This window comes from Scyliorhinus torazame, chromosome 1 (genome assembly GCF_047496885.1).
Source record: "Scyliorhinus torazame isolate Kashiwa2021f chromosome 1, sScyTor2.1, whole genome shotgun sequence".
Lineage (NCBI taxonomy): Eukaryota > Metazoa > Chordata > Chondrichthyes > Carcharhiniformes > Scyliorhinidae > Scyliorhinus > Scyliorhinus torazame.
In genome coordinates, this window is record NC_092707.1 from 4977136 (window position 1) to 4995224 (window position 18089).

The 18089-nt window shown below is 47.9% G+C and overlaps 1 protein-coding gene across 6 annotated transcripts in view; it reads left to right on the forward strand.

Moving 5' to 3' along the window:
- The window catches only part of LOC140428264 (M-phase phosphoprotein 9), a 266696-nt gene that overhangs the window by 237360 nt on the left and 11247 nt on the right, over positions 1-18089 (forward strand). The gene's annotated exons all lie outside the window — the stretch shown is intronic.

Here is an 18089-nt window from a genome sequence, read left to right on the forward strand (position 1 = left end):
TGCCCTAGCACGGCCCTCGATGTTGCGCCGACCTGTGAAACCACTCTAAAGCCCATCTACACTATTCCCTTATCGTCCATATGTCTATCCAATGACCATTTGAATGCTCTCAGTGTTGGCGAGTCCACTACTGTTGCAGGCAGGGCATTCCACGCCCTTACTACTCTGAGTAAAGAACCTACCTCTGACATCTGTCTTATATCTATCTCCCCTCAATTAAAAGCTATGGCCCCTCGTGCTAGACATCACCATCCGAGGAAAAAGGCTCTCACTGTCCACCCTATCTAATCCTCTGATCATCTTGTATGCCTCAATTAAGTCACCTCTTAACCTTCTTCTCTAACGAAAACAGCCTCAAGTCCCTCAGCCTTTCCTCATAAGATCTTCCCTCCATACCAGGCAACATTCTGGTAAATCTCCTCTGCACCATTTCCAATGCTTCCACATCCTTCCTATAATGCGGCGACCAGAATTGCACGCAATACTCCAAATGCGGCCGCACCAGAGTTTTGTACAGCTGCTACATGACCTCATGGCTCCGAAACTCAATCCCTCTACCAATAAAAGCTAACACACCGTACGCCTCCTTAACAACCCTCTCAACCTGGGTGGCAACTTTCAGGGATCTATGTACATGGACACCGAGATCTCTCTGCTCATCCACACGACCAAGAATCTTACCATTAGCCCAGTACTCTGTCTTCCTGTTATTCCTTCCAAAATGAATCACCTCACACTTTTCTGCATTAAACTCCCATTTGCCACCTCTCAGCCCAGCGCGACAGCTTATCTGTGTCCCTCTGTAACTTGTAACATCCTTCCGCACTGTCCACAACTCCACCGACTTTAGTGTCATAGCATAGCATTTACAGTGCAGAAGGAGGCCATTCGGCCCATCGAGTCTGCACCGGCTCTTGGAAAGAGCACCCTACCCAAGGTCAACACTTCCACCCTATCCCCATAACCCAGTAACCCCACCCAACACTAAGGGCAATTTTGGACACTAAGGGCAATTTAGCATGGCCAATCCACCTAACCTGCACATCTTTGGACTGTGGGAGGAAACCGGAGCACCTAGAGGAAACCCACTCACACACTGGGAGAACGTGCAGACTCCGCACAGACAGTGACCCAAGCCAGGAATCGAACCTGGGACCCTGGAGCTGTGAAGCAATTGTGCTATCCACAATGCTACCGTGCTGCCCAACATCTGTCATCTGCAAATTTACTCACCCATTCAACGCCATCCTCCAGGTCATTTATAAAAATGACAAACAGCAGTGGCCCCAAAACACATCCTTGTGGTACACCACTAGTAACTGGACTCCAGTCTGAACATTTCCCATCAACCACGACCCTGTGTCTTCTTCCAGCTAGCCAATTTCTGATCCAAACTGCTAAATCACCCTGAATCCCATGCCTCTGTATTTCAAAGAACAAAGAACAAAGAAATGTACAGCACAGGAACAGGCCCTTCGGCCCTCCAAGCCCGTGCCGACCATACTGCCCGACTAAACTACAATCTTCTACACTTCCTGGGTCCGTATCCTTCTATTCCCATCCTATTCATATATTTGTCAAGATGCCCCTTAAATGTCCCTATCGTCCCTGCCTCCACTACCTCCTCCGGTAGTGAGTTCCAGGCACCCACTACCCTCTGCGTAAAAAATTTCCTGCAGTAGTGGACTCGCCAACACTAAGGGCATTCAAATGGCCATTGGATAGACATATGGACGATAAGGGAATAGTGTAGATGGGCTTTAGAGTGGTTTCACAGGTCGGTGCAACATCGAGGGCCGAAGGGCCTGTACGGCGCTGTAATGTTCTATAGAAGACAGGAGCAGGAGGAGGCCTTTTGGCCCTTCGAGCCTGCTTCGCCATTCATCACGATCATGGCTGATCATCCAACTCAATAGCCTAATCCTGCTTTCTCCCCATAGCCTTTGTTCCCATTCAACCCAAGTGCTCTATCTAGCTGCCTCTTGAATATATTCAATGTTTTAGCATCAACTACTTCCTGTGGTAATGAATTCCACAGGCTCACCACTTTTACTAACTTGATAGAGTTTTTCGAGGAGGTCACTAAGATGATTGATGCAGGTAGGGCAGTAGATGTTGTCTATATGGACTTCAGTAAGGCCTTTGACAAGGTCCCTCATGGTAGACTGGTACAAAAGGTGAAGTCACACGGGATCAGGGGTGAACTGGCAAGGTGGATACAGAACTGGCTAGGCCATAGAAGGCAGAGGGTAGCAATGGAGGGATGCTTTTCTAATTGGAGGGCTGTGACCAGTGGTGTTCCACAGGGATCAGTGCTGGGACCTTTGCTCTTTGTAGTATATATAAATGATTTGGAGGAAAATGTAACTGGTCTGATTAGTAAGTTTGCAGACGACACAAAGGTTGGTGGAATTGCGGATAGCGATGAGGACTGTCTGAGGATACAGCAGGATTTAGATTGTCTGGAGACTTGGGCGGAGAGATGGCAGATGGAGTTTAACCTGGACAAATGTGAGGTAATGCATTTTGGAAGGGCTAATGCAGGTAGGGAATATACAGTGAATGGTAGAACCCTCAAGAGTATTGAAAGTCAAAGAGATCTAGGAGTACAGGTCCACAGATCACTGAAAGGGGCTACACAGGTGGAGAAGGTAGTCAAGAAGGCATACGGCATGCTTGCCTTCATTGGCCGGGGCATTGAGTATAAGAATTGGCAAGTCATGTTGCAGCTGTATAGAACCTTAGTTAGGCCACACTTGGAGTATAGTGTTCAATTCTGGTCGCCACACTACCAGAAGGATGTGGAGGCTTTAGAGAGGGTGCAGAAGAGATTTACCAGAATGTTGCCTGGTATGGAGGGCATAAGCTATGAGGAGCGATTGAATAAACTCGGTTTGTTCTCACTGGAACGAAGGAGGTTGAGGGGCGACCTGATAGAGGTATACAAAATTATGAGGGGCATAGACAGAGTGGATAGTCAGAGGCTTTTCCCCAGGGTAGAGGGGTCAATTACTAGGGGGCATAGGTTTAAGGTGAGAGGGGCAAAGTTTAGAGTAGATGTACGAGGCAAGTTTTTTACGCAGAGGGTAGTGGGTGCCTGGAACTCACTACCGGAGGAGGTAGTGGAGGCAGGGACGATAGGGACATTTAAGGGGCATCTTGACAAATATATGAATAGGATGGGAATAGAAGGATACGGACCCAGGAAGTGTAGAAGATTGTAGTTTAGTCGGGCAGTATGGTCGGCACGGGCTTGGAGGGCCGAAGGGCCTGTTCCTGTGCTGTACATTTCTTTGTTCTTTGTTCTTTGTTCTTTGGGTGAAGAAATTTCTTCTTGTATCTATCTGAAATGGTTTATCCTGAATCCTCAGACTGTGACTCCTGGTCTGGACACACCCATCATTGGTAACATCTTCCCTGAATCAACCCTGTCCAGTCCTGTTAGAATTTTATAAGTCTCTATGAGATTCCCCCTCATTCTTCTTAACTCCAGCGAGAACAATCCCAACCTAGTCATTGTCTCCTCATATGACATGTCCCGCCATCCCTGGAATCAGTCTGGTAAACCTTCGCTGCACTCCCTCGAGGACACGAAAATTCTTCCTCCGAGAAGGAGACCAAAACTGCACACAATACCCCAGGTGTGGCCTCACCAAGGCCCCATATAATTGCAACAACACATCCCTGCTTCTATACTCAAAGCTTCTCGCAATGAAGGCCAACATACCATTAGCCTTCTTTACCGCCTGTTGCACCTGCATGCTTACCTTCAACGACTGGTGCACAAAGACACCCGCTGCACACTCCCCTCTCCCAATTTATAACCATTCCTGTTTTTGCTTCCAAAGTGAATAACCTCACACTTATCGAAATTATACTGCATCTGCCATTGATTTGCCCACTCGCCCATCCTGTCCAGATCATGCTGCAGGATCCCTGCATCCTCGTCACAATTCACCTTTCCACCGAACCTGGTATCATCTGCAAACTTTGAGATGTTACATTTTGTTCCCATCATCCAAATTATTAATCTATGTTGTGAACAGCTGGGGTCCCAGCACCGATCCCTGTGGTACCCCACTAGTTACTGCCTGCCAATTTGAAAAGGACCCATTAATCCCTACTCTTTGTTTCCCCTCTCTGCCAACCAGTTTTTTATCCACCTCAATACATTTCCCCCAATACCATGTGCTTTAATTTTACACAATAATCTCTTATGTGGGACTTTGTCAAACGCCTTCTGAAAGTCCAAATATACCACGTCGACTGGTTCCCCCTTCCAGAGCCACCTCCTTAATTTGTCTGATTATACCAGTGCTTTCCAAATGCTATGGTATGAAATCCTTGACAATGGACTCTGACAACTTCCCTACCACCGATGTTAGGCTCACTGGTCTATAGTTCCCTATTTCCATTCTAGCTTCCGTTTTAATAATAATAATCTTTATTGTCACAAGTAGGCTTATATTAACACTGCAATGAAGTTACTGTGAAAATCCCCTAATCGCCATATTCCGCGGCGCGCCTGCTTGAGTACACAGAGGGAGAACTCAGAATGTCCAAATTACCTAACTGCACGTCTTTCGGGAATTGTGGGAGGAAACCGGAGCACCCAGATGAAACCCACGCAGACACGGGGAGAATGTGCAGACTCCACAACAGTGACCCAAGCTGGGAATCGAACCTGAGATCCTGGAGCTGTAAAGTGCTGACCACTGTGCTCCCGTATAGTGGGGTTACATACGCTACCTTCCAATCTGTAAGAACCATTCAAGAGTCCAAAGAATTTTGGAAAATTACCACTATTTCTAGGGCCACTTTGTTAAGAACTCTGGGATGCAGATCATCAGGCCTTGGAGATTTATCCGCCTTTAATTTCCCCCAAAACCATTTCTTTACTTATACTTATTTCCTTCACTCCTCACTGAAACTTGTGTTTCTCAGAACTTCCAGTAGGTTAATCATGTCTTTCTTTGTGAAGACAGTTGTGAAGACAGAAGCAAAGTATGAATTTAGTTCCTCAGCTATATTTTTTGTTGCGCATTATGAATTGCCCGTTTCTCACTGTAATGGGCCTACATTAGTTTTTATCAATCTTTTTCAATTTACATACCAATAGAAACTTTTTGTTGTACCTTTGTAACTATACGAAGAGCAGGGATGTACTTCTGAGGCTATATAAGGCTCTGGTCAGGCCCAATTTGGAGTATTGTGAGCAGTTTTGGATGCCGTATCTAAGGGAGGATGTGCTGGCCTTGGAAAAGGTCCAGAGGCGTTCACAAGAATGATCCTTGGAATGAAGAACTTGTCGTATGAGGAGTGGTTTAAGAAACTTGCAGGATACTGAGAGGCCTAGGTAGAGTGGAGAGGATGTTTCAGCTAGTTGGAAAAACTACAACCCAAGGCCACAGCTTGAAGAGATGATCGTTTTAAAACTGAAATGAGGAGGAATTTCTTCAGCCAGAGGGTGGTGAATCTGAGGAACTCTTTGCTGCAGAAGGCTGTGGAGGCCAAATCACTGAGTTTCTTTAAGACAGATATTATTATTATCGTCACACTGCTGCCTCACCGCGGCGTGAACCTGGGTTCGATCCTAGCCCCTGGTCACTGTCCATGTGGACGTTGCACATTCTCCCCGTGGGTCTTGCCCCCACAACCCAAAAAAGATGTGCCGGGTAGGTGAATTGGCCATGCTAAGTTGCCCCTTAATTGGAAAAAGAGAATTGGGTATTCTAAATTTATTTTGCAAAAATAGAGATAGATAGATTCTTGATTAATAAGGGGTTATGGGGCGAAGGCAGGAGAATGGGGATGAGAAACATATCAGCCATGATTGAATGGCGGAGCAAACTCGATGGGCTGAATGGCATTATTTTGCTCCATTGTCTTATGGTCTTGTACCTTGTACTAAAGTTTAAAAAAATATATATATATTTATTCCAAGTTTTCAACAAATTTTCCACAAGACGCACCCTCCAACAAAAAGAAAGAAACAAGAACACAACAATCAGAAATTATACATTGGATTTCCCCCATATACAATAACCCCCATATAACATTTAAAAACACAAATAGGGAAACCCCCCCACCGTCACCCAAACGCCACCCCAAAAGAACCCCCCCCCCAAGCCCTTGGGCTGCTGCTGCTGCTGACCTCCTCCTAACGCTCCGCGAGATAGTCTAGGAACATAGAAAAACATAGAACATAGAAAAATACAGCACAGAACAGGCCCTTCGGCCCACGATGTTGTGCCGAACCTTTGTCCTAGATTAATCATAGATTATCATTGAATTTACAGTGCAGAAGGAGGCCATTCGGCCCTTTGAGTCTGCACCGGCTCTTGGAAAGAGCACCCTACCCAAACTCAACACTTCCACCCAACACCAAGGGCAATTTGGACATTAAGGGCAATTTATCATTGGCCAATTCACCTAACCCGCACATCTTTGGACTGTGGGAGGAAACCGGAGCACCCGGAGGAAACCCACGCAGACACGGGGAGGACGTGCAGACTCCGCACAGACAGTGACCCAAGCCGGAATCGAACCTGGGACCCTGGAGCTGTGAAGCAATTGTGCTATCCACAATGCTACCGTGCTGCCCTTGAGAACAAATAAATCTACACTATCATTTTACTGTAATCCATGTACCTATCCAATAGCTGCTTGAAGGTCCCTAATGTTTCCGACTCAACTACTTCCACAGGCAGTGCATTCCATGCCCCCACTACTCTCTGGGTAAAGAACCTACCTCTGATATCCCTCCTATATCTTCCACCTTTCACCTTAAATTTATGTCCCCTTGTAATGGTTTGTTCCACCCGGGGAAAAAGTCTCTGACTGTCTACTCTATCTATTCCCCTGATCATCTTATAAACCTCTATCAAGTCGCCCCTCATCCTTCTCCGTTCTAATGAGAAAAGGCTTAGCACCCTCAACCTTTCCTCGTAAGACCTACTCTCCATTCCAGGCAACATCCTGGTAAATCTTCTTTGCACCTTTTCCAAAGCTTCCACATCCTTCCTAAAATGAGGCGACCAGAACTGTACACAGTACTCCAAATGTGGCCTTACCAAAGTTTTGTACAGCTGCATCATCACCTCACGGCTCTTAAATTCAATCCCTCTGTTAATGAACGCGAGCACACCATAGGCCTTCTTCACAGCTCTATCCACTTGAGTGGCAACTTTCAAAGATGTATGAACATAGACCCCAAGATCTCTCTGCTCCTCCACGTTGCCAAGAACTCTACCGTTAACCCTGTATTCCGCATTCATATTTGTCCTTCCAAAATGGACAACCTCACACTTTTCAGGGTTAAACTCCATCTGCCACTTCTCAGCCCAGCTCTGCATCCTATCTATGTCTCTTTGCAGCCGACAACAGCCCTCCTTACTATCCACAACTCCACCAATCTTCGTATCGTCTGCAAATTTACTGACCCACCCTTCAACTCCCTCATCCAAGTCATTAATGAAAATCACAAACAGCAGAGGACCCAGAACTGATCCCTGCGGTATGCCACTGGTAACTGGGATCCAGGCTGAATATTTGCCATCCACCACCACTCTCTGACTTCTATCGGTTAGCCAGTTCGTTATCCAACTGGCCAAATTTCCCACTATCCCATGCCTCCTTACTTTCTGCATAAGCCTACCATGGGGAACTTTATCAAATGCCTTACTAAAATCCATGTACACTACATCCACTGCTTTACCTTCATCCACATGCTTGGTCACCTCCTCAAAGAATTCAATAAGATTTGTAAGGCAAGACCTACCCCTCACAAATCCGTGCTGACTATCCCTAATCAAGCAGTGTCTTTCCAGATGCTCAGAAATCCTATCCTTCAGTACCCTTTCCATTACTTTGCCTACCACCGAAGTAAGACTAACTGGCCTGTAATTCCCAGGGTTATCCCTAGTCCCTTTTTTGAACAGGGGCACGACATTCGCCACTCTCCAATCCCCTGGTACCACCCCTGTTGACAGTGAGGACGAAAACATCATTGCCAACGGCTCTGCAATTTCATCTCTTGCTTCCCATAGAATCCTTGGATATATCTCGTCAGGCCCGGGGGACTTGTCTATCCTCAAGTTTTTCAAAATGCCCAACACATCTTCCTTCCTAACAAGTATTTCCTCGAGCTTACCAATCTGTTTCACACTGTCCTCTCCAACAATATGGCCCCTCTCATTTGTAAATACAGAAGAAAAGTACTCGTTCAAGACCTCTCCTATCTCTTCAGACTCAATACACAATCTCCCGCTACTGTCCTTGATCGGACCTACCCTCGCTCTAGTCATTCTCATATTTCTCACATGTGTAAAAGGCCTTGGGGTTTTCCTTGATCCTACCCGCCAAAGATTGTTCATGCCCTCTCTTAGCTCTCCTAATCCCTTTCTTCAGTTCCCTCCTGGCTATCTTGTATCCCTCCAATGCCCTGTCTGAACCTTGTTTCCTCAGCCTTACATAAGTCTCCTTTTTCCTCTTAACAAGACATTCAACCTCTCTTGTCAACCATGGTTCCCTCACTCGACCATCTCTTCCCTGCCTGACAGGGACATACATATCAAGGACACGTAGCACCTGTTCCTTGAACAAGTTCCACATTTCACTTGTGTCCTTCCCTGCCAGCCTATGTTCCCAACTTATGCACTTCAATTCTTGTCTGACAACATCGTATTTACCCTTCCCCCAATTGTAAACCTTGCCCTGTTGCACGTACCTATCCCTCTCCATTACTAAAGTGAAAGTCACAGAATTGTGGTCACTATCTCCAAAATGCTCCCCCACTAACAAATCTATCACTTGCCCTGGCTCATTACCCAGTACTAAATCCAATATTGCCCCTCCTCTGGTCGGACAATCTACATACTGTGTTGGAAAAGCTTCCTGGACACACTGCACAAACACCACCCCATCCAAACTATTTGATCTAAAGAGTTTCCACTCAATATTTGGGAAGTTAAAGTCGCCCATGACTACTACCCTATGACCTCTGCACCTTTCCAAAATCTGTTTCCCAATCTGTTCCTCCACATCTCTGCTACTATTGGGGGGCCTATAGAAAACTCCTAACAAGGTGACTGCTCCTTTCCTATTTCTGACTTCAACCCATACTACCTCAATAGGGTGATACTCCTCGAACTGCCTTTCTGCAGCTGTTATACTATCTCTAATTAACAATGCCACCCCCCACCTCTTTTACCACCCTCCCTAATCTTATTGAAACATCTATAACCAGGGACCTCCAACAACCATTTCTGCCCCTCTTCTATCCAAGTTTCCGTGATGGCCACCACATCGTAGTCCCAAGTACCGATCCATGCCTTAAGTTCACCCACCTTATTCCTGATGCTTCTTGCGTTGAAGTATACACACTTCAACCCATCTCCGTGCCTGCAAATACTCTCCTTTGTCAGTGTTCCCTTCCCCACTGCCTCATTACACGCTTTGGCGTCCTGAATATCGGCTGCCTTAGTTGCTGGACTACAAATCCGGTTCCCATTCCCCTGCCAAATGAGTTTAAACCCTCCCGAAGAGTACTAGAAAACCTCCCTCCCAGGATATTGGTGCCCCTCTGGTTCAGATGCAACCCGTCCTGCTTGTACAGGTCCCACCTTCCCCAGAATGCGCTCCAATTATCCAAATACCTGAAGCCCTCCCTCCTACACCATTCCTGCAGCCACGTGTTCAGCTGCACTCTCTCCCTATCCCTAGCCTCGCTATCACATGGCACCGGCAACAAACCAGAGATGACAACTCTGTCTGTCCTGGCTTTTAACTTCCAGCCTAACTCCCTAAACTTGTTTATTACCTCCACACCCCTTTTCCTACCTATGTCGTTGGTACCAATGTGCACCACGACTTCTGGCTGCTCACCCTCCCCCTTAAGGATCCTGAAGACACGATCCGAGACATCCCTGGCCCTGGCACCCGGGAGGCAACATACCTTCCGGGAGTCTCGCTCGCGACCACAGAATCTCCTATCTATTCCCCTAACCATTGAATCTCCTACAACTATTGCTTTTCTATTCTCCCCCCTTCCCTTCTGAGCCCCAGAGCCAGACTCAGTGCCAGAGACCTGGCCGCTAGGGCCTTCCCCCGGTAGGTCATCCCCCCCAACAGCATCCAAAACGGTATACTTGTTTTGAAGGGGAACGGCCACGAGGGATCCCTGCACTTTCTGCCTGTTTGTTTTTTTCCCCCTGACTGTAACCCAGCTATTCTTGTCCTGTACCTTGGGTATGGTTACCTCCTTGTAACTCTTCTCAATCACCCCCTCTGCCTCCCGGATGATCCGAAGTTCATCCAGCTTCAGCTCCAGTTCCCTAACACGGTCTTTGAGGAGCTGAAGTTGGGTGCACTTCCCGCAGGTATAGTCAGTGGGGACACCGGTGGTATCCCTCACCACCCACATCCTACAGGAGGAGCATGTAACTGGCCTAGCCTCCAGCCCCTCTTACCTGACAGAGTATAGCTGTCCTGTGGACTAACTAGATCTCCGCCCTCCGACCCTGCTCCCAGTCAGCTACACTTTCTGTAAACTGGCTCTCTTCGCACTCTTTGCGGAAATGTCGGAAACAAAATGAAAGGAGCACCTTACTCCCTCCTCACCTAACTCCCTCGGTCACCAAACTCTTACTATAGCACTCAAAAAGCACCAAATTCAGCACTCCCTCGGTCACCAAACTCTTACTATAGCACTCAAAAAGCACCAAATTCAGCACTCCCTCGGTCACCAAACTCTTACTATAGCATTCAAATGCACCAAATTCAGCACTCCCTCGGTCACCAAACTCTTACTATAGCACTCAAAAAGCACCAAATTCAGCACTCAGTGCAAACAAAGTCTGCACTGTAAGGGATCACTTTTATACTGTGAATCTAGCCTCTGAAAACTGGCCTAATCCAATTAACTAATTAACAAGCTCCAGCTGCAAGTGCCTACAAGTAGAAGCCTGTTTAAAGCTTATTGAAAATTCACCTTCTTCTAAACCAAACAGCAACTTTTAAGTTAATTAACTAAATAAAAGAAAGACTAAACTTTAGATAAAAATGAAGCCTTATACTCCCTCAGTCACCAAACTCTCACTATCGCACTCAAATGCACCAAATTCAGCACTCAGAACGGTTGCCACCGCCTGAGAAACCTTGCACAGACCCTCGCAAGGCAAACTTTATCCTCTCCAGCTTGATGAACCCTGCCATGTCATTGATCCAAGCTTCCACACTAGGGGGTTTCGCATTTTTCCATAGTAGCAAAATCCTCCGCCGGGCTACCAGGGACGCAAAGGCCAGAATACCGACCTCTTTCGCCTCCTGCACTCCCGACTTGTCCGATACCCCAAATAATACCAGTCCCCAGCTCGGCTTGACCCGGGCGTTCACCACCTTGGACATAGTCGCCGCAAAACCCCTCCAAAACCCATCCAGCGCCGGGCACGACCAGAACATATGGACGTGATTTGCCGGGCTCCCCGAGCACCTCCCACATCTGTCCTCCACCCCAAAGAACCTATTCAACCTCGCCCCTGTCATATGTGCTCTGTGAGTAACTTTGAACTGTATTAGGCTGAGCCTGGTGCAAGAGGAGGAAGAATTAACCCTACTCAAGGCATCAGCCCACAGACCCTCATCTATCTCCTCCCCAAGCTCCTCCTCCCACTTGCCCTTTAACTCCTCCACCGAGGCCTCCTCCTCTTCCTTCAGCTCCTGGTAAATCGCCAAAACCTTGCCTTCTCCAACCCATACACCTGAAATCACCCTGTCCTGAATCCCACGTGCCGGAAGCAGCGGGAATTCCCTCACCTGCCGCCTCACAAACGCCCTCACTTGCATGTACATGAAAGCTTTTCCTGGGGGTAGCCCAAACTTCTCCTCCAACGCCCCTAGGCTCACAAACGTCCCATCTATAAACAGGTCCCCCATTCTTCTAATCCCTGCCCGATGCCAGCTCCGAAACCCCCCATCCATCCTTCCCGAGACGAACCAATGATTCTCCTGAATCGGGGACCAAACCGAGGCTCCCACCTCGCCCCTGTGTCGCCTCCGCTGCCCCAGATCTTCAGCGTCGCCGCCACCACCGGACTCGTGGTGTACCTTGTCGGAGAGAGCGGCAGTGGTGCTGTCACCAGCGCCCTCAGGCTCGTGCTTCTCTACACAGGACGCCATCTCTAGCCTCTTCCACGCCGCGCCCTCTCTCTCCATTACCCACTTACGGATCATCGCCACGTTGGCTGCCCAATAATAGCCACACAAATTCGGCAGCGCCAGCCCTCCCTGTCCCTGCTACGCTCCAGAAACACACTCTTCACCCTGGGGGTCTTATTCGCCCACACACATCCCATGATGCACCTGCTTACCCGTTTGAAAAAGGCCTTGGGGATCATAATGGGAAGGCACTGGAACACAAAGAGAAACCTCGGGAGGACCGTCATTTTGACCGACTGCACCCTACCCGCTAGTGAGAGTGGCAGCATATCCCATCTTTTAAAATCCTCCTCCATCTGCTCCACCAACCGCGGCAAATTGAGCTTGTGCAGGGCCCCCCAACTCCTAGCTACTCGGATCCCTAGGTACCGAAAGCTCCTTTCCGCCCTCTTCAGCGGTAGCTCGTCTATCCCCCTTCCCTGGTCCCCTGAATGCACCACAAAGAGCTCACTGTTCCCTACGTTGAGTTTATACCCCGAAAAGTCCCCAAACTCCCTAAGGATCCGCATGACCTCCACCATCCCCTCCACTGGATCCGCCACATACAACAACAGGTCGTCGGCACACAACGACACCCGGTGTTCCCCCCCCGACCAGTCCCCTCCATTTCCTGAACTCCCTCAGTGCCATGGCCAGCGGCTCAATTGCCAGTGCAAACAACAAGGGGGATAAGGGGCACCCCTGCCTCGTCCCCCGGCCTTGTACTAAAGTTTTGGAATTTTGTGAAGACTGTTGCAATTGATAATGCAGCATGTCCATGCACAATGCAAACTTCACTTGGAGACAGTGGGATAGCGGTAATGTCACTGTACAAGTAATCCAGAAGTCCAGGCTCATGCTCTGGGAACATGGATTCAAATCCCACTATGACAGCTGGTGGAATTTAAATAAATATGGAATATAATGGTATCTATGGCAGCAATTGTCAGTTGTTGTAAAAACCTATCTGCTTCACTAAAGTCCTTTCGGAATGGAAATCTGCCATCCTTACCTGGCCCACGTGTGACTTCAGGCATTAGGCTGACTCCTAACTGCTCTCTGAGATGATTGAGCATGCCAGTCAGGTCAACGGTATTTAGGGGTGGGCCCATATCTACAGATTAGATGCATTAAATAAGATTTTCCTGTTGAATAGGGATCACTGGACTGCAGTGGTTTTATTGATAGATCCTTTGCTTTAATGCCGCTCAGTAGAAATGTTGCTGGAGGAGGAATAGTTTAATAAATGGGCTTCAAAACTAAACTAATCCATTAAAGGGATTCCGGTTCGTAGTGAGTTAGACTTCTTTTACAGTTTAATGAAAAAGGTATTTAAAAATTGACAAGTTTAATATGAATTATGGAGCACCTACTTACCTGGTTTTGGATTCGGATTTTTTAAATTACAAACTGGAACCATCTTCAAATTGGATTTGAATATAAATTTACCTGAAGCTATTCTAGGCAATCCCACTTTGAGATGCAAATCCAGTAGCACTTGTGAGGTGGTTTAAATGGGGGGCAGGGGGGTAGGTGAAAGAGTATGCAGGTAATGGCCTATTCATTAGCAATGTTCAGTCCCTCAGGAAACATTCACCTTGGGGTAGGCTATATCTTTTTAATTTGTGCAAATCTTTGAAAAGAGGCCCTCCAAAAATCATTAGACACTACATAGTGATGGCAGCAGCAGGTCAGGGGTGTGTGATTGGGTGAGTTCGAACTGCTGGTAGGACAGGTAGTAGAGAAGGCATTAAAAAAAATTCTTTATGGTATGCATACAGAAATTTAACTGATATTATCAAGTGATTTTTAAATCCTGGTTGGTGCTCGATATTTTATCAAGCATAATAAAGCAACTTATGATGAGTCAAATGAGACCTCAATGAGTGTTAACTCAGCCTGTTTTTGGAAATTAAAGGAATGCAGGATCTGGTCAACATTACATAAGTTATATTGTTTCATTGCCAAGTTGTGCTGTCATAACTAGCAGGAGGTTAGAAACATAGAACATAGAACGATATGAAAAGAAAAGAAATACAAGGAACATAGAACATACAGTGCAGAAGGAGGCTATTCGGCCCATCGAGTCTGCACTGACCCACTTAAGCCCTCACTTCCACCCTATCCCTGTAACTCAATAACCCCTCCTAATCCTTTTGGCCACTAAAGGCAATTTATCATGGCCAATCCACCTAACCTGCACGTCTTTGGACTGTGGGAGGAAACCGGAGCACCCGGAGGAAACCCACGCGGACACGGGGAGAATGTGCAGACCTCCGCACAGACAGTGACCCAGCGGCGAATCGAACCTGGGACCCTGGCGCTGTGAAGCCACAGTGCTATCCACTTGTGCTACCGTGCTGCCCCAGGAAAGAAGGGATCAGCCAGAATGACATGGAAACATAGAAAATAGGTGCAGGAATAAGCCATTCGGCCCTTCGAGCCTGCACCACCATTCAATATGATCATGGCTGATTGTGCAGATTAAGTACCCCACTCCCGCTTTCTCTCCATACCCTTTAGCCTCGAGGGCCACGTCCAGCTCCCTCCTGAATATATCCAACAAACTGGCCTGAGCAGCTTTCTGTGGCAGAGAATTCCACAATTCACAACTCTCTGAGACAAGTTCTTCCTCATCTCAGTCCTGAAAGTCTGACCCCTTATTCTCAGGCTGTGACCCCTAGTTCTGGACGCCCCCAACATGGGGAACATTCTCCCGCATCTATCCAGTCCAGTCCCATCAGGATTTTATATGTTTCTATGAGATTCCCTCATTCTTCTAAACTCCAGTGGGTACAAGCCCAGTCGATCTAGTGACGTAATGCAGGACTGTTATGGTAATTTGATGGAACAAGAGAGAGGTACGCAAATACGTGAAATGGGCAGAGAATCCCAAACATGGGAGATTTCAAACAACCTCAAATAAATTGGCAAGGAGGGAAGTAAGGGGGTGAGAGGAAATGACATTTTTAAAATCTGTCCAAGACTCTCTTCTGCTGCGGATATAAACCGCCCTCCAAGAGAATGCTGACAAAGTATTGGGAGAAGTGGAAATGGGGAGGTCATTAATGGGTTAAAAACTGATGGTTGGGATGTACTGGAAACGCTCTTATTGCTTGTCTTGACTCAGCGTTATCTACTTCTGATACATGTCTTTGTCCCTGTCTGGTTTGGAACTTCATTCTTGGTTTGGAACCGTCTTCCTGTCCTCCTCCCCATGTCCTGCTGCTCGGGACACGTATCTCTCCTCCCCGGGACACGTATCTCTCCTCCCCGGGACACGTATCTCTCCTCCCCGGGACACGTATCTCTCCTCCCCGGGACACGTATCTCTCCTCCCCGGGACACGTATCTCTCCTCCCCGGGACACGTATCTCTCCTCCCCGGGACACGTATCTCTCCTCCCCGGGACACGTATCTCTCCTCCCCGGGACACGTATCTCTTGAATGATGCTCCTTTTCAGGCCCCTTTACCTCCAGTTTCACACAGTTTCACTTCCTTGCTTCTTTTTCTGCTGTGCGTCTACGCAGGGCTGGTTGCCAGCCTAAAGACTTAAAAATTGACAAACTGCCCATGTATGTCTCTTTCCTGGCTGACGCATGTCTAGAGCCCCGACTACGACTCCGATTTAAACTTTTGCCGTTCATAGTTAGGATCACATTTCATACATGTATATGTGGATATATTCTATATAAATTGTGTGTGCATGTGTGTTTAGTATTATGGGCGGGATTCTCCGTTGGCTGACTCTGAAATCGCAAAACGTGATTGGGCGGAGAATAGGTACCAACGCTAAAACCGCGGCAGACGCCTATTTGACACCAAATCACAATTTTCTGACACCTCGACAGCGGCGTCAATGCGGTTCGGAACGCATGTACAGTAAACACCGTTTGCATGTAATTAGCGGGCCCGACCCGGTATTCTCTGGGGCCTCCGTGATTCTCCGCCTCCTATTCTCCAGGGCCTCCACGACTCTCCGCCTCCGATGGGCCGTTCCTGAAAACGCATTTCACCTGTGCTTTTACAAATCATGAAGCCGGCGTTGTGGCTGCTGAGGGGGAGAGAGGGGGTATGGAAAGTGTCCAACATCACCATAGTGTGCTGACAGTCGTGCCGCTGGCCGGGGTGCTTCTGCCAGGGCCGAGGGGAATAGTGTGGGGTGGCCAGGAGGTGGGCTGTGGGGTCGGGGTGGACGGGCACAGAACACCATTGCTGCAACCGGCAAGGCAGCCATGCAGCTACGCACGCCGCTGACTGCCCACTGTGAACTTGGGGCCACGGGTCGTATGTATCCCCGCAGGCCACCCCCTATGTGCTCTCTGGCACCAGCCGACCCATCAACTGAATGGGCACGCTCCAGTGTAATCCAGCACTTGCCCAGGTCTGCTCCAATGTCTTGGGACACACCGATTGAGTATCCCTCCCACTGCAACTGTAGAGGGCATTGCTGAGGGCACACCTGGAGTATTGTGTGCAGTATTGGTGTCCTACACAGAGGGTAGTGGGTGCCTGGAACTCGCTGCCAGAGGAGGTGGTGGAAGCAGGGACGATACTGACATTTAAGGGGCATCTTGACAAATACATGAATAATGAAAAATGAAAATTGCTTATTGTCACAAGTAGGCTTCAAATGAAGTTACTGTGAAAAGCCCCTAGTCGCCACATTCCGGCGCCTGTTCAGGGAGGCTGTTACGAGAACCGTGCTGCTGGCCTGCCTTGGTCTGCTTTCAAAGCCAGCGATTTAGCTCTTTGCTAAACAGCCCCTTGAATAGGATGGGAATAGAGGGATACGGACCTAGAAAGTGTAGAAGATTGTAGTTTAGTCGGGCAGCATGGTCGGCACGGCCTTAGAGGGCCGAAGGGCCTGTTCCTGTGCTGTACTTTTCTTTGTCCTTTGTTCTTATCTGAGGAAGGATGTTCTTGCTATGGAGGGAGTGCAGTGAAGGTTTACCAGGCTGATTCCTGGGATGGCGGGACTGTCAGATGAGGAGAGACGAAGTCAGTGAGGATTATATTCCTTGCAGTTTAGAAGAGTGAGAGGGGATCTCATAGAAACGTACAAAATTCTAACAGGATTAGACAGGGTAGATTCAGAAAGAATTTGGAGGAGTCCAGAACTAGGGTTCATAGTTTGAGGATAAGGGGTCAACCTTATAGAACTGAGGTGAGGAGACATTTCTTCACCCAGAGTGTGGTGAATCTGTGGAATTCACTACCATAGAAAGTAGTTGAGAACAAAACATTGTGTAATTTCAAGAAGGAATCAGATAGTTATTGGGGCTAAAGGGATATGGGGGGAGAGCGGGGTCAGGGTACTGAACATGATGATCAGCCATGATCATAATGAATAGCGGAGCAGACTCAAAGGGCTGAATGCACTCCTCCTGCTTTTATTTTCTACATTTCACTTACAGGACCATGTGTGCCTTGCCCAATTGAGGATCTTCTCTCTGTGCTGGGTACTGTTGCAGCTTTGAGATGATGGCCTGTGGCTGCACTCCCGTTCTCGGCATTGGTCGGAATGACCTGTGGGCTCTGACTATCTCTAGAGGGTTGGGGACGTTTTTACCCCTTCCTAACTTACCCAGCATGTGGGCCACGTTCTGCGAGGGGTTCCTGAACAGGCGCCGGAATGTGGCGACTAGGGGCTTTTCACAGTAACTTCATTTGAAGTCTACTTGTGACAGTAAGCGATTTTCATCATCATCTTTCTTTCATCATTACCTCCGGCAGGCCCCCAATGCAGAGGTTTGGGTGACGCGATGGTTCTCCTGGTCTTCCACCTTCCCGTTAAGCAATCCTTTAGGCGTGACCAACCTTGCTATGTCGAATGACACGATCAAGTCGCTCTGATTAGTCGCAACTTTCACCAGCTCCCTGATTGTTCCAT